Raw genomic sequence first — 25506 nt, forward strand, 5'->3', positions numbered from 1 at the left:
AGTGCGCTTGCAAGGATGGACTGATGTGGGTACCACTAACTTGAAGGGAGAGTGAAGGAGAAGGATCAGTATTAGGAGGAGGAAAGACAAGGAGTTCAGTTTTAGAGAGATTGAGTTTCAAAAAGCAGGAGGACATCCAGTCAGAGATGGAAGAAAGGCAAGCAGTGACACGTTGCAGGGGAGAGGTCCGGGGAGGAGAGGAATATCTGAGTGTCATCAGCGTACAGGTGGTGGGGGAATCCAAATGAGGTAATAAGTTTGCCAAGAGAGGCAGTATAAAGAGAAAATAGAAGGGGACCAAGTACAGAGACTTGGGGGACTTCAACAGAGACAGGACAAAGGGAGGAGGTATCATTAGAAAAGGAGACACTGATTGAGCATTGGGAGAGATAAGAGGAAAACCATGAGAGGTCAGGGTCACAGAGACCGAGCGATTGAAGAGTTTGAAGAAGGAGAACATAGTCAACAGTGTCAAAGGCAGTCAAGAGGTCAAGAAGAATTAGAATAGAGTAGTGCCCTTTGGATTTAGCTGCAATTAGATCGTTAGTGACTTTAATAAGAGCAGTCTCAGTAGAGTGGAGGGGGCGTAAGTCAGACTGAAGAGGGTCAAGGAGAGAGTTGGAATTGAGGAAACAAGTCAGATGGGTAAAGACCAGTCTTTCCAGAAACTTTGAGGAAAAAGGTAGCACGGATATGGGACAAAAGGTAGAAAGGGAGGACGGGTCAAGAGGTGTTTTTTTCAGGATAGGTACTACAGTAGCATGTTTAAGGGCAGCAGTGACAACTAGAGAGAGAGAGCAGTTAAAGATGTGCGTTAAGGAAGGCACAAGACAAGGGGAGAGAGATCTGATAAGGTGAGATGGGACAGGAATGAGCGGGCAAGTGGTGGGTCGAGAGGAAAGGAGAAGCACAGCCACCTCTTGATCAGTAGCTGGGGAGAAAGTCTGAAGGGTAGGAAAGACATGATCTGCGTGTGGTTGAGAAATAGAGGGGCAAGGTGGTGAGAATTCTTTCTTTAGCTGTTCAATCTTGTCGGTAAAGTAGCATGCAAAGCTATCGGCTGTAAGATTAGTTTGGGGGGTGGCAACAGCAGGGCAAAGAAGGGAGTTAAAGGTGTCAAAGAGACGCCTGGGATTGCAGGAGCATGAGCTAATGAGGGAGGAAAAGTATGACTGTTTGGGGAGGGCAAGGGCTGTGCTGTATGAACCCATAAGGAATCTATAATGGAGAAAGTCTGGCTGGGTGCAAGACTTCCTCCAGGAGCGTTCAGCAGAACGGGAGCATCTTTGCAGGTAGCGTGTTTAATAGTATGCCACGGTTGGAGGCATGTCCTCCTCGAGGTGCATGTTTGGAGCAGGGCTGTAGCGTCCAGGGCAGAGGTGAGGGTAGTGTTATTTGTGAGAGACAGGAGAAAGAAGGGATGGATAGAATTTGGGATCAATATTAGCTGCTGGAGGTCAATATAATTCAGATTTCTTCTTAGTTGAGAGGGTTAGGCTGAGGATTATGGGGTAAGGGTCTATTGAGAGCAAATGATAAGAGTTGGTGATCTGAGAGAGGAAATGGAGTGTTGTAGAGATTAGAGATTGTACATTCAACTACAGCTTATTGTATTGGTGAGTTTAATCCTTCCCTTCAGGCATTTTCATGTTAACACTGTCTTTTCAGAGAAAATGCAGAGTTTACATTGCTCCCTAGTGATACCTCCAGTAGTCACCCCTCAGGTGGCTACTGGAGGTGCTTCCTGGGGCAGCGCTCATCATGGAGACGCTGAACTTTACTTATAGAGATGCATTGATTCAATACATATCTATGAGGAGGTGCTGATTCGCCAAGCCGGCGTGTAGCCCAGGCCCTATCCCGCCTCCTTGCCGATTTCAGCCCATCCAATGCTTTCCTTATGGAAAAGCATTTGATTGGTTGAAATCCTAAATTTTGATAATGCATATGGAACATTGTTTTAGACGTTTGTGCATAGTAAATGTGGAACAATTATTTTTTTTAAACCAGCAAGCAAACACTTTTAACCCCTTAAGGACACGTGACATGTGTGACATGTCATGATTCCCTTTTATTCAAGAAGTTTGGTCCTTAAGGGGTTAAACAAATGTGCAAACCAAAATAAAGAAGAAAAGGTATGCAATTAAAGTTTATGAACTTACTGTTAGGTCAAGATGTGGAGTTTTCGCAGGAGAGAGAAACCAGACACCAGAGCCTGCCCTGCATGAATCACACTGATCAAACTCCCTCTGTTCTCATGTCAGTAAATCTGTCAGACATTCCCAATGTACTTTTCCAGCATTCCTGGGGATAGGACACTGATTGGGTGGGTGTGGAAAGCATAAGAAAGAAGAAGCAAGTAAATATGGGGGAAAAATCATATGTACCTGTTCTTTTCAGTCTGCAATAGTGAGATAAAATTTGAATGAGACAATTGTCTGAAAACAAAGCAAGTCCCTTTTAGGAATAGTATCACCAATGAAGAATTATATGTGCGGATTAGTTATTTCCACTAAAAATAACATTATTTAATTTAATTATAAAGACTACTTGGAATTGTATATGTCTGTGGATCTTGTAATATATTTTTCGGCTCTAAACACACTGAGCACCTGGAAAACGAGGAGCTCTCTGTCTTAGAAAATATCTCGAACGTATAACATTCAAAATATCAAAATCCAGAGAACAATGTGTCATGTCCACCCTCTGGCAGTGCTGAACAGATAGGCAGATGAGGCAGTGTGCCAGAATTACGTGTTTATCTAATAAAGTGTTTTACTGTTTTATGAAGCGGACTGTGCTTTCATAGTCATATAATTCGTAGTTATACCCAGCCCTTTCTGATCAGCCTGCAGCCATGTTAAAAAGTGTGTACCCAGTGCCTATAAAAAAAAAAATTAAAAAAGTGTTCATTTTACCCCCATCTGCCCCTCACTCAGTGTGTACCAGCTTGTAACGAACCCTGAAGTGGTAGCTATGGGTACGTATGATTTGAGCCGAACGGCTGAGAGGCAGGGTGATTATAGCTCACCGTTCGGTACTTCTGGTCAGTAGTTAAATTCCCAAGAAACGAAATCCTCTAGTACAGTTTTCCCCAAGTAGCAATCAGGTACCCAAACATCAGCCGAAACATGATGAAGGGTGTAACAAGACTGAAGTTTAATGAGACCACACAAGCTTTTATGGAGGTCCCCTTGCAGGAGGACCTCCCACAGTACACACACTGTGAGATAATAAGATAAGTTAAGGAATAACCTAATTTCCCCAAAACTCAGAACACCCCTTTATGCTTAAGGTATCCCCACAAATGTTACATCCCCTGATAGCCCCGATCTGGGGAAGCAACATATTAAAATTTCACCCAGATCGGTTCAGTGTGTACCAGCTGTTATATGAAGCAGTGTTCATTGTACCCCATCTCCCCCTCACTCAGTGTGTACCAGCTGTTATATGAAGCAGTGTTCATTGTACCCCATCTCCCCCTCACTCAGTGTGTACCAGCTGTTATATGAAGCAGTGTTCATTGTACCCCATCTCCCCCTCACTCAGTGTGTGCCAGCTGTTATATGAAGCAGTGTTCATTGTACCCCATCTCCCCCTCACTCAGTGTGTACCAGCTGTTATATGAAGCAGTGTTCATTGTACCCCATCTCCCCCTCACTCAGTATGTGCCAGCTGTTATATGAAGCAGTGTTCATTGTACCCCATCTCCCCCTCACTCAGTGTGTACCAGCTGTTATATGAAGCAGTGTTCATTGTACCCCATCTCCCCCTCACTCAGTGTGTGCCAGCTGTTATATGAAGCAGTGTTCATTGTACCCCATCTCCCCCTCACTCAGTGTGTGCCAGCTGTTATATGAAGCAGGGTTCATTGTACCCCATCTCCCCTTCACTCAGTGTGTACCAGCTGTTATATGAAGCAGTGTTCATTGTACCCCATCTCCCCTCACTCAGTGTGTGCCAGCTGTTATATGAAGCAGGGTTCATTGTACCCCATCTCCCCTTCACTCAGTGTGTACCAGATGTTATATGAAGCAGTGTTCACTGTACCCCATCTCCCCCTCACTCAGTGTGTGCCAGCTGTTATATGAAGCAGTGTTCATTGTACCCCATCTCCCCCTCACTCAGTGTGTACCAGCTGTTATATGAAGCAGGGTTCATTGTACCCCATCTCCCCCTCACTCAGTGTGTACCAGCTGTTATATGAAGCAGGGTTCATTGTACCCCATCTCCCCCTCACTCAGTGTGTACCAGCTGTTATATGAAGCAGTGTTCATTGTACCCCATCTCCCCCTCACTCAGTGTGTACCAGCTGTTATATGAAGCAGGGTTCACTGTACCCCCATCTCCCCCTCACTCAGTGTGTACCAGCTGTTATATGAAGCAGGGTTCATTGTACCCCATCTCCCCCTCACTCAGTGTGTACCAGCTGTTATATGAAGCAGTGTTCATTGTACCCCATCTCCCCCTCACTCAGTATGTGCCAGCTGTTATATGAAGCAGTGTTCATTGTACCCCATCTCCCCCTCACTCAGTATGTGCCAGCTGTTATATGAAGCAGGGTTCATTGTACCCCATCTCCCCCTCACTCAGTGTGTGCCAGCTGTTATATGAAGCAGGGTTCATTGTACCCCATCTCCCCCTCACTCAGTATGTGCCAGCTGTTATATGAAGCAGGGTTCATTGTACCCCATCTCCCCTCACTCAGTGTGTACCAGCTGTTATATGAAGCAGTGTTCACTGTACCCCATCTCCCCCTCACTCAGTGTGTGCCAGCTGTTATATGAAGCAGTGTTCATTGTACCCCATCTCCCCCTCACTCAGTGTGTACCAGCTGTTATATGAAGCAGGGTTCATTGTACCCCATCTCACCCTCACTCAGTGTGTACCAGCTGTTATATGAAGCAGTGTTCATTGTACCCCATCTCCCCCTCACTCAGTGTGTACCAGCTGTTATATGAAGCAGTGTTCATTGTACCCCATCTCCCCCTCACTCAGTGTGTACCAGCTGTTATATGAAGCAGTGTTCATTGTACCCCATCTCCCCCTCACTCAGTGTGTGCCAGCTGTTATATGAAGCAGTGTTCATTGTACCCCATCTCCCCCTCACTCAGTGTGTACCAGCTGTTATATGAAGCAGTGTTCATTGTACCCCATCTCCCCCTCACTCAGTATGTGCCAGCTGTTATATGAAGCAGTGTTCATTGTACCCCATCTCCCCCTCACTCAGTGTGTACCAGCTGTTATATGAAGCAGTGTTCATTGTACCCCATCTCCCCCTCACTCAGTGTGTGCCAGCTGTTATATGAAGCAGTGTTCATTGTACCCCATCTCCCCCTCACTCAGTGTGTGCCAGCTGTTATATGAAGCAGGGTTCATTGTACCCCATCTCCCCTTCACTCAGTGTGTACCAGCTGTTATATGAAGCAGTGTTCATTGTACCCCATCTCCCCTCACTCAGTGTGTGCCAGCTGTTATATGAAGCAGGGTTCATTGTACCCCATCTCCCCTTCACTCAGTGTGTACCAGATGTTATATGAAGCAGTGTTCACTGTACCCCATCTCCCCCTCACTCAGTGTGTGCCAGCTGTTATATGAAGCAGTGTTCATTGTACCCCATCTCCCCCTCACTCAGTGTGTACCAGCTGTTATATGAAGCAGGGTTCATTGTACCCCATCTCCCCCTCACTCAGTGTGTACCAGCTGTTATATGAAGCAGGGTTCATTGTACCCCATCTCCCCCTCACTCAGTGTGTACCAGCTGTTATATGAAGCAGTGTTCATTGTACCCCATCTCCCCCTCACTCAGTGTGTACCAGCTGTTATATGAAGCAGGGTTCACTGTACCCCCATCTCCCCCTCACTCAGTGTGTACCAGCTGTTATATGAAGCAGGGTTCATTGTACCCCATCTCCCCCTCACTCAGTGTGTACCAGCTGTTATATGAAGCAGTGTTCATTGTACCCCATCTCCCCCTCACTCAGTATGTGCCAGCTGTTATATGAAGCAGTGTTCATTGTACCCCATCTCCCCCTCACTCAGTATGTGCCAGCTGTTATATGAAGCAGGGTTCATTGTACCCCATCTCCCCCTCACTCAGTGTGTGCCAGCTGTTATATGAAGCAGGGTTCATTGTACCCCATCTCCCCCTCACTCAGTATGTGCCAGCTGTTATATGAAGCAGGGTTCATTGTACCCCATCTCCCCTCACTCAGTGTGTACCAGCTGTTATATGAAGCAGGGTTCATTGTACCCCATCTCCCCCTCACTCAGTATGTGCCAGCTGTTATATGAAGCAGTGTTCATTGTACCCCATCTCCCCCTCACTCAGTATGTGCCAGCTGTTATATGAAGCAGTGTTCATTGTACCCCATCTCCCCCTCACTCAGTGTGTACCAGCTGTTATATGAAGCAGTGTTCATTGTACCCCATCTCCCCCTCACTCAGTGTGTACCAGCTGTTATATGAAGCAGGGTTCATTGTACCCCATCTCCCCCTCACTCAGTATGTGCCAGCTGTTATATGAAGCAGTGTTCATTGTACCCCATCTCCCCCTCACTCAGTATGTGCCAGCTGTTATATGAAGCAGTGTTCATTGTACCCCATCTCCCCCTCACTCAGTGTGTGCCAGCTGTTATATGAAGCAGTGTTCATTGTACCCCATCTCCCCCTCACTCAGTGTGTACCAACTGTTATATGAAGCAGGGTTCATTGTACCCGATCTCCCCCTCACTCAGTATGTGCCAGCTGTTATATGAAGCAGTGTTCATTGTACCCCATCTCCCCCTCACTCAGTGTGTACCAGCTGTTATATGAAGCAGGGTTCATTGTACCCCCATCTCCCCCTCACTCAGTGTGTACCAGCTGTTATATGAAGCAGTGTTCATTGTACCCCATCTCCCCCTCACTCAGTATGTGCCAGCTGTTATATGAAGCAGTGTTCATTGTACCCCATCTCCCCCTCACTCAGTGTGTACCAGCTGTTATATGAAGCAGTGTTCATTGTACCCCATCTCCCCCTCACTCAGTATGTGCCAGCTGTTATATGAAGCAGTGTTCATTGTACCCCATCTCCCCCTCACTCAGTGTGTACCAACTGTTATATGAAGCAGGGTTCATTGTACCCCATCTCCCCCTCACTCAGTGTGTACCAGATGCTATATGAAGCAGTGTTCATTGTACCCCATCTCCCCCTCACTCAGTATGTGCCAGCTGTTATATGAAGCAGTGTTCATTGTACCCCATCTCCCCCTCACTCAGTATGTGCCAGCTGTTATATGAAGCAGGGTTCATTGTACCCCATCTCCCCCTCACTCAGTGTGTGCCAGCTGTTATATGAAGCAGTGTTCATTGTACCCCATCTCCCCTCACTCAGTGTGTGCCAGCTGTTATATGAAGCAGGGTTCATTGTACCCCATCTCCCCTCACTCAGTGTGTGCCAGCTGTTATATGAAGCAGGGTTCATTGTACCCCATCTCCCCCTCACTCAGTGTATGCCAGCTGTTATATGAAGCAGGGTTCATTGTACCCCATCTCCCCCTCACTCAGTATGTGCCAGCTGTTATATGAAGCAGTGTTCATTGTACCCCATCTCCCCCTCACTCAGTATGTGCCAGCTGTTATATGAAGCAGTGTTCATTGTACCCCATCTCCCCCTCACTCAGTGTGTACCAGCTGTTATATGAAGCAGTGTTCATTGTACCCCATCTCCCCCTCACTCAGTATGTGCCAGCTGTTATATGAAGCAGTGTTCATTGTACCCCATCCCCCCCTCACTCAGTATGTGCCAGCTGTTATATGAAGCAGTGTTCATTGTACCCCATCTCCCCCTCACTCAGTATGTACCAGCTGTTATATGAAGCAGTGTTCATTGTACCCCATCTCCCCCTCACTCAGTATGTGCCAGCTGTTATATGAAGCAGTGTTCATTGTACCCCATCTCCCCCTCACTCAGTATGTGCCAGCTGTTATATGAAGCAGTGTTCATTGTACCCCATCTCCCCCTCACTCAGTGTGTGCCAGCTGTTATATGAAGCAGTGTTCATTGTACCCCATCTCCCCCTCACTCAGTGTGTACCAGCTGTTATATGAAAAAGGGTTCATTGTACCCCATCTCCCCTTCACTCAGTGTGTACCAGCTGTTATATGAAGCAGTGTTCATTGTACCCCATCTCCCCCTCACTCAGTATGTGCCAGCTGTTATATGAAGCAGTGTTCATTGTACCCCATCTCCCCCTCACTCAGTATGTGCCAGCTGTTATATGAAGCAGGGTTCATTGTACCCCATCTCCCCCTCACTCAGTGTGTACCAGCTGTTATATGAAGCAGTGTTCATTGTACCCCATCTCCCCCTCACTCAGTGTGTGCCAGCTGTTATATGAAGCAGTGTTCATTGTACCCCATCTCCCCCTCACTCAGTGTGTGCCAGCTGTTATATGAAGCAGTGTTCATTGTACCCCATCTCCCCCTCACTCAGTGTGTGCCAGCTGTTATATGAAGCAGTGTTCATTGTACCCCATCTCCCCCTCACTCAGTGTGTACCAGCTGTTATATGAAGCAGTGTTCATTGTACCCCATCTCCCCCTCACTCAGTGTGTGCCAGCTGTTATATGAAGCAGTGTTCATTGTACCCCATCTCCCCCTCACTCAGTGTGTGCCAGCTGTTATATGAAGCAGTGTTCATTGTACCCCATCTCCCCCTCACTCAGTGTGTGCCAGCTGTTATATGAAGCAGGGTTCATTGTACCCCATCTCCCCCTCACTCAGTGTGTGCCAGCTGTTATATGAAGCAGTGTTCATTGTACCCCATCTCCCCCTCACTCAGTGTGTACCAGCTGTTATATGAAGCAGTGTTCATTGTACCCCATCTCCCCCTCACTCAGTATGTGCCAGCTGTTATATGAAGCAGTGTTCATTGTACCCCATCTCCCCCTCACTCAGTATGTGCCAGCTGTTATATGAAGCAGTGTTCATTGTACCCCATCTCCCCCTCACTCAGTGTGTGCCAGCTGTTATATGAAGCAGGGTTCATTGTACCCCATCTCCCCCTCACTCAGTGTGTACCAGCTGTTATATGAAGCAGGGTTCATTGTACCCCATCTCCCCCTCACTCAGTGTGTGCCAGCTGTTATATGAAGCAGGGTTCATTGTACCCCATCTCCCCTCACTCAGTGTGTACCAGCTGTTATATGAAGCAGTGTTCATTGTACCCCATCTCCCCCTCACTCAGTGTGTTCCAGCTGTTATATGAAGCAGGGTTCATTGTACCCCATCTCCCCCTCACTCAGTGTGTTCCAGCTGTTATATGAAGCAGGGTTCATTGTACCCCATCTCCCCCTCACTCAGTGTGTGCCAGCTGTTATATGAAGCAGGGTTCATTGTACCCCATCTCCCCCTCACTCAGTGTGTACCAGCTGTTATATGAAGCAGGGTTCATTGTACCCCATCTCCCCCTCACTCAGTGTGTACCAGCTGTTATATGAAGCAGGGTTCATTGTACCCCATCTCCCCCTCACTCAGTGTGTGCCAGCTGTTATATGAAGCAGGGTTCATTGTACCCCATCTCCCCTCACTCAGTGTGTACCAGCTGTTATATGAAGCAGGGTTCATTGTACCCCATCTCCCCCTCACTCAGTGTGTGCCAGCTGTTATATGAAGCAGTGTTCATTGTACCCCATCTCCCCCTCACTCAGTGTGTGCCAGCTGTTATATGAAGCAGGGTTCATTGTACCCCATCTCCCCCTCACTCAGTGTGTACCAGCTGTTATATGAAGCAGTGTTCATTGTACCCCATCTCCCCCTCACTCAGTGTGTGCCAGCTGTTATATGAAGCAGTGTTCATTGTACCCCATCTCCCCCTCACTCAGTGTGTGCCAGCTGTTATATGAAGCAGGGTTCATTGTACCCCATCTCCCCCTCACTCAGTGTGTACCAGCTGTTATATGAAGCAGTGTTCATTGTACCCCATTGTAGCGGAGAGCCGATCTTGCACAGCTATTCTCCACTAGAGATTCCAGTGAGGCTCAGGAACAAGGTGATGTTAAGTCCATAGGCAAGGTTTCCAGCAGGTAAAGTAATACAGCAGTATCCCCATCGCAATCCCAATAACTGGACGACACACAGTTTCAGGAGTAGACTGACAAGCTTTATTCCACAGTTCCTTATAAAGCCCTCTCCCATGCAAGGGAGGAGGTTCTAACACTTAAGACATTATCCAATCTCTAAGTAGTAACTTCCCACAGATCTCCTCCCCTCCTCTAGCATCATAATCCCCTTATTGTGTACACAGTTTTCCCCGAGTTTTGGATGTACCCTAAATACTTGGGGTACATCCACAAATCCAACATCCCCAGATAGCTCTATTCTGGGGGACCAACATACTTAAAAATTAGCCCATTCGGATGAATGGTTCGTGAGATATGGGGTTCCAAAGATTTGACCGACCGCATGGGTAAAGTATCCGAAAACAGTTCCATGCATTTTGGCCCTGCGGTCGGTCACAAACAAGGGAATGAAAACAGGCGAATTGCCTGTGTTATAGAGCCTGGAGAGGGTTTGAATGAATTCCCTTGTTTATGGGGCTCTTTCTACCGAACGGCGGGTCATTCGGTAGTTTCCATACGAATTTCTGGAAGTATGGAGGTCTCAGCGGTGTTTGCCTAGTCAAGTGTCCGATTTTAGTTCCAGACACTCGACGGCAAAACACCGCTGTTCGGTAGTTTAAGATGGCCGCCGCCACGTGTTTGTTTCCCGAATGGCGGCCACCCAGAGGACAAAGACCACACTGCACTGATTGCCAATTACCTGTTTGCAACATTGTTGCAAACGGTAATTGGAGGCACACTCATTCCTGGGTGGTCTGGTTGTTCGGTAGTTTCATTCCCTTGTTTTATTTGAATGATTCTACCGAACAACTAGAGGAATACAATTCTTTACATACATTTAACTGTCATTATACCCGGATACCATGCTTTCTATACATGTACATACACATTAAACCAGCCATATGACCAAATACACTTATTCTCATACATGTCGTGGGACAGCCCGGTACCAATCCGCTACACTGCTCCCCCTTGCCCACAAGCCGGCATACACAGTCTGATCCAACACGGATCGGCTTGGGGATGTCCGGGGGCTCACGGATCATTTCTCTAAGTCAGTTTGTCTTGACAACCCGTCAGCATTTCCATTCTGCTTACCCGGCCGGTACTGGATATTAAAGTCAAAAGGCTGTAGCGCCAAACTCCAGCGCAGCAGCCTGGCGTTGTCTCCAGCCACCCGGTTCAGCCAGACTAACGGGTTGTGATCCGTGAGCAAGGAAAAGGGCTGTCCATATAAATAGGGTTGTAGCTTCTTTAGGGCCCACACCACAGCCAGGCATTCCTTTTCGATGGCGGCGTAGCTTACTTCTCGAGGTAACAGTTTGCGACTGATGTAAGCCACTGGATGTTCCCCGCCATCGGCCCCGACTTGACTCAGTACTGCCCCCAATCCAAACATAGAAGCGTCTGTGTGAACAAGAAAACGTTTAGTTGGATTGGGAGCTGCCAAGACAGGGGCATTTATCAGTGCATTTTTCAATTGTTGGAATGCCTGCTCACACTCCGGGGTCCAGTTTACTTGGCGGGGAAGGTTCTTACGGGTCAGGTCAGTGAGGGGTTTGGCCAGGGCGCTATAATTGGGAACAAACTTCCGGTAATACCCTGCTGTCCCTAGAAACGCTAAAACCTGGGTCTTAGTCCTAGGGGTGGGCCACTGGGCTACAGCCTCTACTTTGGCGGGTTCGGGTTTTTGTTTACCGCACCCTACTCTATGTCCCAGGTATTGTACCTCAGCCATGCCGATACTACACTTGGCCGGCTTCAAGGTCAGACCTGCTTCCCTTATCCTATCTAGTACAGCTCCGATGTGAGCTAAGTGTTCCTGCCACGTATTGCTAAAAATAGCAATATCGTCCAGGTAGGCACATGTATAGTCCTGGAATCCATCTAGGAGTCGATCCACCATCCTTTGGAAGGTGGCTGGGGCGTTTTTCATCCCAAATGGCATGACCTTAAACTGGTACAAGCCAAATGGGGTGACAAAGGCCGACTTCGGGATGGCGTCTGGGGCCAGGGGGATTTGCCAATACCCTTTACACAAGTCAATAGTGGTGAGGTATTGGCCCCTGGCCATTCTGTCCAGTAACTCGTCTATCCGGGGCATCGGATAGGCGTCAGATACAGTCTTCTCGTTCAATCTCCTATAGTCCACGCAGAAGCGGGTCGTACCGTCTCGCTTTGGTACGAGGACTACAGGAGATGCCCAAGGACTGTCTGAGGGTTCAATCACCCCCAGTTGGAGCATTTCGTCGATCTCCTTACGCATGTTTGCCCGTACCGCTTCTGGAATGCGGTATGGCGTCTGGCGCATGGGTAGTTGCCCTGGGGTCTCGACCCGGTGAGTTGCCAGAGGCGTGTATCCAGGTACATTAGAGAACGTGTCGCGTTTCTCTTCCAATAGTTGCTGTACCTCGATCCGCTCCTGTGGGCTCAGCCGATCTCCCAGCGTAACCTCCCCTAAATCTCCCGACAGCTGCCCATCCCCCAGCAAATCGGGGAGGGGTAAGCTGTCAAACTCTTCCGTGTTAGGGGCACAGATGGCGGTTACCTCCTCAGTACGCTCGTGGTAGGGCTTCAGCATGTTCACATGGAGCATGCGTCGCCCCCCAGTCCCTGTGCAGGGGCCGATAATATAGGTGGTATCGCATCTTTGCTCCACCACCTTATATGGGCCCTGCCAGGCGGCCTGTAACTTATCATGTCGGACAGGTTTTAAAATTAGTACCTTCTGCCCGACCTGAAAGCTACGGTCCCTGGCTCCCCGATCATACCATGTACGCTGGCGGGTCTGGGCCTCCTGAAGGTTTTCCCGTACCGTCTTGGTCAACGCTTCTAGGCGGTCCCGAAAGGCCAACACATATGGTAGGATGGGAGTGCCATCTGTGCTCCGGTCTCCCTCCCAATGCTCTCTAATAAGATCCAATGGGCCTCGGACCCTCCTTCCAAACAATAATTCAAATGGGGAGAACCCTGTGGATTCCTGCGGCACCTCCCGGTATGCAAATAGGAGGTGCGGCAGGAATCGTTCCCAGTCCTTGTGGGTCTCTGCGAAGGTTCGGAGCATCTGCTTCAAGGTACCATTGAATCGTTCGCAGAGCCCGTTCGTCTGGGGGTGGTAAGGGGCGCTGATAATAGGCTTAATGCCACAGATCTTCCAGAGGTGTTGGGTGAATTCTGCGGTAAACTGGGTACCCTGATCCGAGATAATCTCCCTGGGTAATCCCATCCTGGAGAATATCCGCATGAGGGCATCCGCGACCGTCTCAGCGTGGATGTTGGTCAGAGCCACTGCTTCGGGATACCTGGTGGCATAATCTACGACCGTTAAAATATACCGTTTTCCTGACGGGCTAACTTTATTGAGGGGGCCTATCAGATCCACCGCTATTCGGCTAAAAGGTTCCTCTATTATGGGTAAGGGGTGAAGTTTAGCCTTCCTGCGATCCCCCCTTTTTCCCACTCTCTGGCAGGTATCGCAAGTCGTGCAATATCTGCGTACTTCCTGGCTAATCCCTGGCCAGAAGAAACTCTGGGTTAGTCTGTACCTGGTGCGACTAACCCCTAGATGTCCGGATAGCGGAATATCATGCGCTATCCGGAGTAATTCAGCCCGGTACCGCTGTGGTACCACTAATTGTCTCCTCGCTATCGGGTCTAACCCCGTAATCTGTTTGGTTGTTTCCCTGTATAAAAGTTGTTTATCCCAGATAAACTTCTCTCCCTCCGCCCCGGGGGAACCCGTGCCAACCTTGTCCCTATACACCTGAAGCGTGGGGTCTGTTGCGACTTCAGCTACAAATTCATTAGGTGGAGCCCAGGGGACACATTCTAGAGGGGGGGTAGGGTTGCTTACCTGGACCTCCGGCAGTGTGTTGTGGTCCTGGGTGCGGGCCTGTTGTCGGGTGACTACAGGGTTGACCTCTCCTGTGGTGGGTGACTGGGGCTCAAAAGCAGAAGTGAGCCTCCCCAGATCGTTCCCCAATAAAACCTCCGCCGGTAAATGTGGCATCAACCCCACCTCCACTTCCCCTGCCCCCGCTCCCCAATGTAAATGTACCCTTGCTGTAGGTAGCCGGTACACTGCTCCTCCAGCTACCCGGACGGCAACAGTTTTGTTCAGTTTTGCCTGATCTGAAATCAGGTGGCTCTGTACCAAAGTGATGGTGGCTCCCGAATCTCGTAATCCCCGGACTGCTGTACCATTCAGATATACCGTCTGTCGATGGTGCCGTAGATTATCCACATTGGCCTGGACCGGATCTGCCTCGTGCAGTACCTCCCATTGTTCCACAGTAGTAATGGGGACTGCGGAACCATATGGGGTGGTGACTAGGTCCTGGTAGTGGTGGGCTGCGGCCGCCCTGGGTGGAGGTGGGCCTGGACGAATCCAGGTGGAACGGTCCCGTAGCTGTGGGCATTCCCTTTTATAATGTCCCCACTTCTGGCAGTGATGACAGGGGCCAGCGGTGGGTTGTCGGAACCGGGGCTGTGCAGCGGGTGGTGGAGGTGGTGGTAGCGGTCTCGGTGGAGCTGGGGTGTAGTTGTTTCCCCCGAATGTTTTAAAGGTTGCTTTTGGAGCTGCAGGTTTTTGTGACCTGCGTGCATCCAGGTAGTCATCCGCTTTCCTAGCCGCCTCGGTAAGGGAAGTAGGGTTTCTGTCCCTTACCCATTCCTGGACCTCATTGGTTACTCCCTCATAGAACTGCTCCATCAGCAACATTTGTATTACATCCTCCATAGAACGTGCCTTGCTAGCTTGCACCCACCCGAGCGCTGCCCCCTGTAATCGGCATGCCCACTCTGCGTGCGAGTCCTTCTCTGTTTTCTTTAGATCCCGGAACCTCCGCCGGTATGCCTCGGGTGTTATAGCATACCTGGCGAGTATAATTTCTTTCACTTTACTGTAATTCCTTATTTCGTCATTAGGTACAGTCCGATATGCCTCTGCTGCCCTCCCGGTTAACCTTCCGGCCAAAATAGGTACCCAGTCCTCTGCGTTAATTTTATGCAGTGCACACAGTCTTTCAAAGTCTTGCAGGAAAGCGTCTAAATCTTCCTCTGCCTCCACATATGTTTTAAAAGCCTGGTATGGTATTTTAGGCTTACCTTCCTGTGGCACATTAATTGCAGAGCTTTGTTCTGGTGCCTGTGTCCTTAGGATGAATTCTTGTACCTCGGCCATTGTCCTGGTAACAATTTCTGTTGGGGGGTTTTCCCCATAAAAGGATAGCCTGAACTGAACCTGCCTCTGGAATTCCGATCCTTGTGGTGTTCCTCCCGGCTCCCTCTGTGCCGGAACTGAATCGCCCTCCATTCTGTACTCTGCCATGAGTTCTGTAACAAGTACTGCTTTCTTCTTATTGCTGGCTTGTATACCCCTTGCCTCTAGGAGGTCCTTTAGCGTGGAGCGTTTTAGCGCAGAAAAATCAATCTCCATCCGTACTCCATTTACGCTTGTTCCTCTGTGAGTTTGGATCCCACCGCTGCCAACCAATGTAGCGGAGAGCCGATCTTGCACAGCTATTCTCCACTAGAGATTCCAGTGAGGCTCAGGAACAAGGTGATGTTAAGTCCATAGGCAAGGTTTCCAGCAGGTAAAGTAATACAGCAGTATCCCCATCGCAATCCCAATAACTGGACGACACACAGTTTCAGGAGTAGACTGACAAGCTTTATTCCACAGTTCCTTATAAAGCCCTCTCCCATGCAAGGGAGGAGGTTCTAACACTTAAGACATTATCCAATCTCTAAGTAGTAACTTCCCACAGATCTCCTCCCCTCCTCTAGCATCATAATCCCCTTATTGTGTACACAGTTTTCCCCGAGTTTTGGATGTACCCTAAATACTTGGGGTACATCCACAAATCCAACATCCCCAGATAGCTCTATTCTGGGGGACCAACATACTTAAAAATTAGCCCATTCGGATGAATGGTTCGTGAGATATGGGGTTCCAAAGATTTGACCGACCGCATGGGTAAAGTATCCGAAAACAGTTCCATGCATTTTGGCCCTGCGGTCGGTCACAAACAAGGGAATGAAAACAGGCGAATTGCCTGTGTTATAGAGCCTGGAGAGGGTTTGAATGAATTCCCTTGTTTATGGGGCTCTTTCTACCGAACGGCGGGTCATTCGGTAGTTTCCATACGAATTTCTGGAAGTATGGAGGTCTCAGCGGTGTTTGCCTAGTCAAGTGTCCGATTTTAGTTCCAGACACTCGACGGCAAAACACCGCTGTTCGGTAGTTTAAGATGGCCGCCGCCACGTGTTTGTTTCCCGAATGGCGGCCACCCAGAGGACAAAGACCACACTGCACTGATTGCCAATTACCTGTTTGCAACATTGTTGCAAACGGTAATTGGAGGCACACTCATTCCTGGGTGGTCTGGTTGTTCGGTAGTTTCATTCCCTTGTTTTATTTGAATGATTCTACCGAACAACTAGAGGAATACAATTCTTTACATACATTTAACTGTCATTATACCCGGATACCATGCTTTCTATACATGTACATACACATTAAACCAGCCATATGACCAAATACACTTATTCTCATACATGTCGTGGGACAGCCCGGTACCAATCCGCTACACCCATCTCCCCCTCACTCAGTGTGTACCAGCTGTTATATGAAGCAGTGTTCATTGTACCCCATCTCCCCCTCACTCAGTGTGTACCAGCTGTTATATGAAGCAGTGTTCATTGTACCCCATCTCCCCCTCACTCAGTATGTGCCAGCTGTTATATGAAGCAGGGTTCATTGTACCCCCATCTCCCCCTCACTCAGTGTGTACCAGCTGTTATATGAAGCAGTGTTCATTGTACCCCATCTCCCCCTCACTCAGTATGTGCCAGCTGTTATATGAAGCAGTGTTCATTGTACCCCATCTCCCCCTCACTCAGTGTGTACCAGCTGTTATATGAAGCAGTGTTCATTGTACCCCATCTCCCCCTCACTCAGTGTGTGCCAGCTGTTATATGAAGCAGTGTTCATTGTACCCCATCTCCCCCTCACTCAGTGTGTGCCAGCTGTTATATGAAGCAGGGTTCATTGTACCCCATCTCCCCCTCACTCAGTGTGTGCCAGCTGTTATATGAAGCAGTGTTCATTGTACCCCATCTCCCCCTCACTCAGTATGTGCCAGCTGTTATATGAAGCAGTGTTCATTGTACCCCATCTCCCCCTCACTCAGTATGTGCCAGCTGTTATATGAAGCAGTGTTCATTGTACCCCATCTCCCCCTCACTCAGTGTGTGCCAGCTGTTATATGAAGCAGGGTTCATTGTACCCCATCTCCCCCTCACTCAGTGTGTGCCAGCTGTTATATGAAGCAGTGTTCATTGTACCCCATCTCCCCCTCACTCAGTGTGTGCCAGCTGTTATATGAAGCAGTGTTCATTGTACCCCATCTCCCCCTCACTCAGTGTGTGCCAGCTGTTATATGAAGCAGGGTTCATTGTACCCCATCTCCCCCTCACTCAGTATGTGCCAGCTGTTATATGAAGCAGTGTTCATTGTACCCCATCTCCCCCTCACTCAGTGTGTGCCAGCTGTTATATGAAGCAGTGTTCATTGTACCCCATCTCCCCCTCACTCAGTGTGTACCAGCTGTTATATGAAAAAGGGTTCATTGTACCCCATCTCCCCTTCACTCAGTGTGTACCAGCTGTTATATGAAGCAGTGTTCATTGTACCCCATCTCCCCCTCACTCAGTATGTGCCAGCTGTTATATGAAGCAGTGTTCATTGTACCCCATCTCCCCCTCACTCAGTATGTGCCAGCTGTTATATGAAGCAGGGTTCATTGTACCCCATCTCCCCCTCACTCAGTGTGTACCAGCTGTTATATGAAGCAGTGTTCATTGTACCCCATCTCCCCCTCACTCAGTGTGTGCCAGCTGTTATATGAAGCAGTGTTCATTGTACCCCATCTCCCCCTCACTCAGTGTGTGCCAGCTGTTATATGAAGCAGTGTTCATTGTACCCCATCTCCCCCTCACTCAGTGTGTGCCAGCTGTTATATGAAGCAGTGTTCATTGTACCCCATCTCCCCCTCACTCAGTATGTGCCAGCTGTTATATGAAGCAGTGTTCATTGTACCCCATCTCCCCCTCACTCAGTGTGTGCCAGCTGTTATATGAAGCAGTGTTCATTGTACCCCATCTCCCCCTCACTCAGTGTGTACCAGCTGTTATATGAAAAAGGGTTCATTGTACCCCATCTCCCCTTCACTCAGTGTGTACCAGCTGTTATATGAAGCAGTGTTCATTGTACCCCATCTCCCCCTCACTCAGTATGTGCCAGCTGTTATATGAAGCAGTGTTCATTGTACCCCATCTCCCCCTCACTCAGTATGTGCCAGCTGTTATATGAAGCAGGGTTCATTGTACCCCATCTCCCCCTCACTCAGTGTGTACCAGCTGTTATATGAAGCAGTGTTCATTGTACCCCATCTCCCCCTCACTCAGTGTGTGCCAGCTGTTATATGAAGCAGTGTTCATTGTACCCCATCTCCCCCTCACTCAGTGTGTGCCAGCTGTTATATGAAGCAGTGTTCATTGTACCCCATCTCCCCCTCACTCAGTGTGTGCCAGCTGTTATATGAAGCAGTGTTCATTGTACCCCATCTCCCCCTCACTCAGTGTGTACCAGCTGTTATATGAAGCAGTGTTCATTGTACCCCATCTCCCCCTCACTCAGTGTGTGCCAGCTGTTATATGAAGCAGTGTTCATTGTACCCCATCTCCCCCTCACTCAGTGTGTGCCAGCTGTTATATGAAGCAGTGTTCATTGTACCCCATCTCCCCCTCACTCAGTGTGTGCCAGCTGTTATATGAAGCAGGGTTCATTGTACCCCATCTCCCCCTCACTCAGTGTGTGCCAGCTGTTATATGAAGCAGTGTTCATTGTACCCCATCTCCCCCTCACTCAGTGTGTACCAGCTGTTATATGAAGCAGTGTTCATTGTACCCCATCTCCCCCTCACTCAGTATGTGCCAGCTGTTATATGAAGCAGTGTTCATTGTACCCCATCTCCCCCTCACTCAGTATGTGCCAGCTGTTATATGAAGCAGTGTTCATTGTACCCCATCTCCCCCTCACTCAGTGTGTGCCAGCTGTTATATGAAGCAGTGTTCATTGTACCCCATCTCCCCCTCACTCAGTATGTGCCAGCTGTTATATGAAGCAGGGTTCATTGTACCCCATCTCCCCCTCACTCAGTGTGTACCAGCTGTTATATGAAGCAGTGTTCATTGTACCCCATCTCCCCCTCACTCAGTGTGTGCCAGCTGTTATATGAAGCAGTGTTCATTGTACCCCATCTCCCCCTCACTCAGTGTGTGCCAGCTGTTATATGAAGCAGTGTTCATTGTACCCCATCTCCCCCTCACTCAGTGTGTGCCAGCTGTTATATGAAGCAGTGTTCATTGTACCCCATCTCCCCCTCACTCAGTGTGTACCAGCTGTTATATGAAGCAGTGTTCATTGTACCCCATCTCCCCCTCACTCAGTGTGTGCCAGCTGTTATATGAAGCAGTGTTCATTGTACCCCATCTCCCCCTCACTCAGTGTGTGCCAGCTGTTATATGAAGCAGTGTTCATTGTACCCCATCTCCCCTTCACTCAGTGTGTACCAGCTGTTATATGAAGCAGTGTTCATTGTACCCCATCTCCCCTTCACTCAGTGTGTACCAGATGTTATATGAAGCAGTGTTCACTGTACCCCATCTCCCCCTCACTCAGTGTGTGCCAGCTGTTATATGAAGCAGTGTTCATTGTACCCCATCTCCCCCTCACTCAGTGTGTACCAGCTGTTATATGAAGCAGGGTTCATTGTACCCCATCTCCCCCTCACTCAGTGTGTACCAGCTGTTATATGAAGCAGGGTTCATTGTACCCCATCTCCCCCTCACTCAGTGTGTACCAGCTGTTATATGAAGCAGTGTTCATTGTACCCCATCTCCCCCTCACTCAGTGTGTACCAGCTGTTATATGAAGCAGGGTTCACTGTACCCCCATCTCCCCCTCACTCAGTGTGTACCAGCTGTTATATGAAGCAGGGTTCATTGTACCCCATCTCCCCCTCACTCAGTGTGTACCAGCTGTTATATGAAGCAGTGTTCATTGTACCCCATCTCCCCCTCACTCAGTATGTGCCAGCTGTTATATGAAGCAGTGTTCATTGTACCCCATCTCCCCCTCACTCAGTATGTGCCAGCTGTTATATGAAGCAGGGTTCATTGTACCCCATCTCCCCCTCACTCAGTGTGTGCCAGCTGTTATATGAAGCAGGGTTCATTGTACCCCATCTCCCCCTCACTCAGTATGTGCCAGCTGTTATATGAAGCAGGGTTCATTGTACCCCATCTCCCCTCACTCAGTGTGTACCAGCTGTTATATGAAGCAGGGTTCATTGTACCCCATCTCCCCCTCACTCAGTATGTGCCAGCTGTTATATGAAGCAGTGTTCATTGTACCCCATCTCCCCCTCACTCAGTATGTGCCAGCTGTTATATGAAGCAGTGTTCATTGTACCCCATCTCCCCCTCACTCAGTGTGTACCAGCTGTTATATGAAGCAGTGTTCATTGTACCCCATCTCCCCCTCACTCAGTGTGTACCAGCTGTTATATGAAGCAGGGTTCATTGTACCCCATCTCCCCCTCACTCAGTATGTGCCAGCTGTTATATGAAGCAGTGTTTGTGGCAGAAGCAGCCACAAGAGACTTTTGCATTGATTATTGCCTGTATTTGAACTGTATGTTATTTGAGCATAGTGGATTTTATTAGACTGGTTCTGGCCCTTTAAATGCTCTGACCAAGGATCTGCAGTTTTGCTATGCACTTCGGATGCAGAGTGTGAAGAGAAACCCTGTTTTGTGGACTTAGTTTGACTGTTTTATTCCCCTCCCTCCTAGAACACCAGTTTAAAACCCTTAATAACTGTCATATTTTCAAACACTGTCTGTCTTTAACTGTCGTTTTGTTTTCCTCTGAGGAGGAGTTGTTTTGCTGCTTGTGTGCTGATTGATAAAGGAGTTGCTGTTTAACCTTCATCCTGTGTCGCCTGAAGTGTTTCAGGGTCCCTGATAGTTACAAGGAAGCAGACTTGGCGGAGGTACTCGGTCGGAGTACTGGAGCTCCGTTACAATTGGTGGCAAGCGGCGGGATCCAACCGTACAGCAGGAAAAACGCTGTTTATACAATTGGAATTGACATACTGGAAAGCAGAAGGCAATTGATACAGATGCAGAAGTGAATGGGGACGGACTACACCATATTGAAACGGCAAACATTAAAGGAGCTGTTGGAAGCCAGGGGTAAGATAGCCAGCAATAAGCCTAAAGCAAGACTTATTGCCGAGCTAATGGAAGGAGACCGAGCTCGTAGTGCTACACCCCCAGCAAACATGGAGGAGACCCCATTTGAACGAGAAATGAGGACAAGATTGGCATTTTGGCCCGCTCCTGTATCTCCAGAAATTATGACCATAATTTCGGCGGATGCACAGGAGTACGTGATGGCGCAAAGGAATCAAGCCTTCTCACCTCAAGCAGAAACCGCTGCTGTTTCAACTGTGGGCCAGGGAAGGCCAAAAATACCACATCATGCATTTAAAACTTTTTGCGAGGATAAAGACGAAATAGATGGATTCTTGCAAGATTTTGAAAGATTGTGTGACTTGCATGATGTAGAGCAAGCTATGTGGGTACCCTTGTTGGCAGGCAATCTGTCTGGGCGTGCAGCAGACGCCTACCGGGCTGTACCCAGAGAGGACAGCAAGAATTATGACAAGGTAAAGCAGGCGCTATTAGAAAGGTATGCCATTACCCCAGAGGCATACCGGCGCAAGTTCCGAGAATTGAAAAAAGGGGACAAAGACTCACATGCGGAGTGGGCACACAAGCTTGACCAAGCCTCACAAGGCTGGATACAAGCCAGCAGAGCTACCACCATGGAGGAGTTACGCCAGATGTTGCTACTGGAGCAGTTTTGTAATGGCCTGGCGCCAGAGGCTCAAGAATGGGTGAATGACCGAAATCCTCACACCCTAACCGAAGCGGCACGATTGGCCGACCAACATTATGATGCTAGGAGGCATCATAAAAATAATAACCGAGGGTATGCAAAACCCAACCCGCAACCGTTTCCAGTTATTGCTCCTGCCCCAGCGACAGCACCATCCAGACCAGCACTTGTGGGACAACCTCCCCACTCCCGTTATAATGGCAGGGCCAACATCCAGTGCCATGCCTGTAAGCAATGGGGGCACATGGCCCGGGAGTGCACCCAAAACCGGAGCCGCCAGAGCTGGAATCAGCTCCGGCAGAATATGGCCCCGTGGGCAGCTGCCCATTATTATCATACAGAGCCAACTTTGCTAGGAGTGCCGCTTGAGTCGGCTGATGAACCCCTGGGCGTTTTGCACGATGTAATGTTCATCCATGCTACTGACAACCGACAGGGACACCGCCAAGGGGTACACGTAGAGGGAAAACGCCTTCAGGGTCTGCGCGATTCTGGGGCCACCATAACCCTGGTTCGCAATCACCTAGTCCCCAAGCACCAGCTCACTGGAGAATATGTGGCAGTCCGGGTGGCAGGGGGAGCGATTTACAAAATTCCCACTGCTAAAGTACATTTGGATTGGGGAGCGGGGTCGGGGCAAGTGGAAGTGGGGATGATGCAGGACTTGCCTGCGGATGTTATTCTGGGGAATGACTTGGGGGAGCTAACCTCCGCTTTTGTTACACGACCAACCCCACAGGAGGCTTACCCAGTCGTCACCCGTCAACAGGCTCGCACCACGGCACCACCCACCGACTCTGAGGCTCAGGCTCATCCAAAAGGTGAAGGACTAACCCCATACCAAGGAAAGAAGCGATGCTTCGGGGAATACAAGTGCCCAACGTGCAAAAGAAAATGGATGAGTGGAAATTCTTGGGCTAATATGGGTCAAGAATGCATAAAGTGTCACATCAACGTATACCCTCACAAACAGAGACCTTTAGAAAAACCAGATGGCCTTGATGTGTCTGATCAGAGTAAAGAGCATCCACAGCATCTTTGTGAGAAGTGTAAGGTCTTGCGATACTACTGCCGTCGCGTCCAGTAAACCAGCCAAGCATCACCAGCAATCTAACAGGTGCAAAAGAGACATAAAAAGAAACATGTTGACTTGCGTATAAAATAATATGCCTTTTTGAATATTAGAATGTAATATTCTTCCTGTGTAAGTGTATAAAATGTATTTATGGAAAGTATTAGAGATTGTCTTTAAACAGAGTTAGCATGGTTGCTATCTAACTCCAGATTTTTCATGTTTGGGATTGTAAAAGTAGGGCCCTTGCAGGAGAATTACTTCTGATGCAGAAAAAGCATAGAAACAGCTTTTTGTGAGCCCTCCTCCGGACATCCCCAAGCAGATCCGTTGGGATCAGACTGTGTATGCCGGCTTGGTTCTGGGGGAGCATTGTGGCAGAAGCAGCCACAAGAGACTTTTGCATTGATTATTGCCTGTATTTGAACTGTATGTTATTTGAGCATAGTGGATTTTATTAGACTGGTTCTGGCCCTTTAAATGCTCTGACCAAGGATCTGCAGTTTTGCTATGCACTTCGGATGCAGAGTGTGAAGAGAAACCCTGTTTTGTGGACTTAGTTTGACTGTTTTATTCCCCTCCCTCCTAGAACACCAGTTTAAAACCCTTAATAACTGTCATATTTTCAAACACTGTCTGTCTTTAACTGTCGTTTTGTTTTCCTCTGAGGAGGAGTTGTTTTGCTGCTTGTGTGCTGATTGATAAAGGAGTTGCTGTTTAACCTTCATCCTGTGTCGCCTGAAGTGTTTCAGGGTCCCTGATAGTTACAAGGAAGCAGACTTGGCGGAGGTACTCGGTCGGAGTACTGGAGCTCCGTTACAATGAAGCAGTGTTCATTGTACCCCATCTCCCCCTCACTCAGTATGTGCCAGCTGTTATATGAAGCAGTGTTCATTGTACCCCATCTCCCCCTCACTCAGTGTGTGCCAGCTGTTATATGAAGCAGTGTTCATTGTACCCCATCTCCCCCTCACTCAGTGTGTACCAACTGTTATATGAAGCAGGGTTCATTGTACCCGATCTCCCCCTCACTCAGTATGTGCCAGCTGTTATATGAAGCAGGGTTCATTGTACCCCATCTCCCCCTCACTCAGTGTATACCAGCTGTTATATGAAGCAGTGTTCATTGTACCCCATCTCCCCCTCACTCAGTGTGTACCAGCTGTTATATGAAGCAGGGTTCATTGTACCCCCATCTCCCCCTCACTCAGTGTGTACCAGCTGTTATATGAAGCAGTGTTCATTGTACCCCATCTCCCCCTCACTCAGTATGTGCCAGCTGTTATATGAAGCAGTGTTCATTGTACCCCATCTCCCCCTCACTCAGTGTGTACCAGCTGTTATATGAAGCAGTGTTCATTGTACCCCATCTCCCCCTCACTCAGTGTGTACCAGCTGTTATATGAAGCAGTGTTCATTGTACCCCATCTCCCCCTCACTCAGTGTGTACCAACTGTTATATGAAGCAGTGTTCATTGTACCCCATCTCCCCCTCACTCAGTATGTGCCAGCTGTTATATGAAGCAGTGTTCATTGTACCCCATCTCCCCCTCACTCAGTGTGTACCAACTGTTATATGAAGCAGGGTTCATTGTACCCCATCTCCCCCTCACTCAGTGTGTACCAGCTGCTAAATGAAGCAGTGTTCATTGTACCCCATCTCCCCCTCACTCAGTATGTGCCAGCTGTTATATGAAGCAGTGTTCATTGTACCCCATCTCCCCCTCACTCAGTGTGTGCCAGCTGTTATATGAAGCAGGGTTCATTGTACCCCATCTCCCCCTCACTCAGTGTGTGCCAGCTGTTATATGAAGCAGTGTTCATTGTACCCCATCTCCCCTCACTCAGTGTGTGCCAGCTGTTATATGAAGCAGGGTTCATTGTACCCCATCTCCCCTCACTCAGTGTGTGCCAGCTGTTATATGAAGCAGGGTTCATTGTACCCCATCTCCCCCTCACTCAGTGTATGCCAGCTGTTATATGAAGCAGGGTTCATTGTACCCCATCTCCCCCTCACTCAGTATGTGCCAGCTGTTATATGAAGCAGTGTTCATTGTACCCCATCTCCCCCTCACTCAGTATGTGCCAGCTGTTATATGAAGCAGTGTTCATTGTACCCCATCTCCCCCTCACTCAGTGTGTACCAGCTGTTATATGAAGCAGTGTTCATTGTACCCCATCTCCCCCTCACTCAGTATGTGCCAGCTGTTATATGAAGCAGTGTTCATTGTACCCCATCCCCCCCTCACTCAGTATGTGCCAGCTGTTATATGAAGCAGTGTTCATTGTACCCCATCTCCC

At 48.7% G+C, this 25506-nt stretch overlaps 1 protein-coding gene across 2 annotated transcripts in view; it reads right to left on the reverse strand.

Moving 5' to 3' along the window:
• POLR3GL (RNA polymerase III subunit GL) overlaps positions 1–25506 on the reverse strand; it is a 56937-nt gene that overhangs the window by 23775 nt on the left and 7656 nt on the right. Inside the window, exon 2 of one of the 2 annotated variants that reach the window (XM_063440229.1) lies at positions 2163–2318. The gene's annotated coding sequence lies outside the window, so the exon portion shown is untranslated. The remainder of the gene's footprint in view (positions 1–2162; positions 2319–25506) is intronic. The other variant, XM_063440230.1, reaches the window with a different exon arrangement.

This window comes from Pelobates fuscus, chromosome 13, assembly GCF_036172605.1.
Source record: "Pelobates fuscus isolate aPelFus1 chromosome 13, aPelFus1.pri, whole genome shotgun sequence".
NCBI classification, from domain to species: Eukaryota; Metazoa; Chordata; class Amphibia; order Anura; family Pelobatidae; genus Pelobates; species Pelobates fuscus.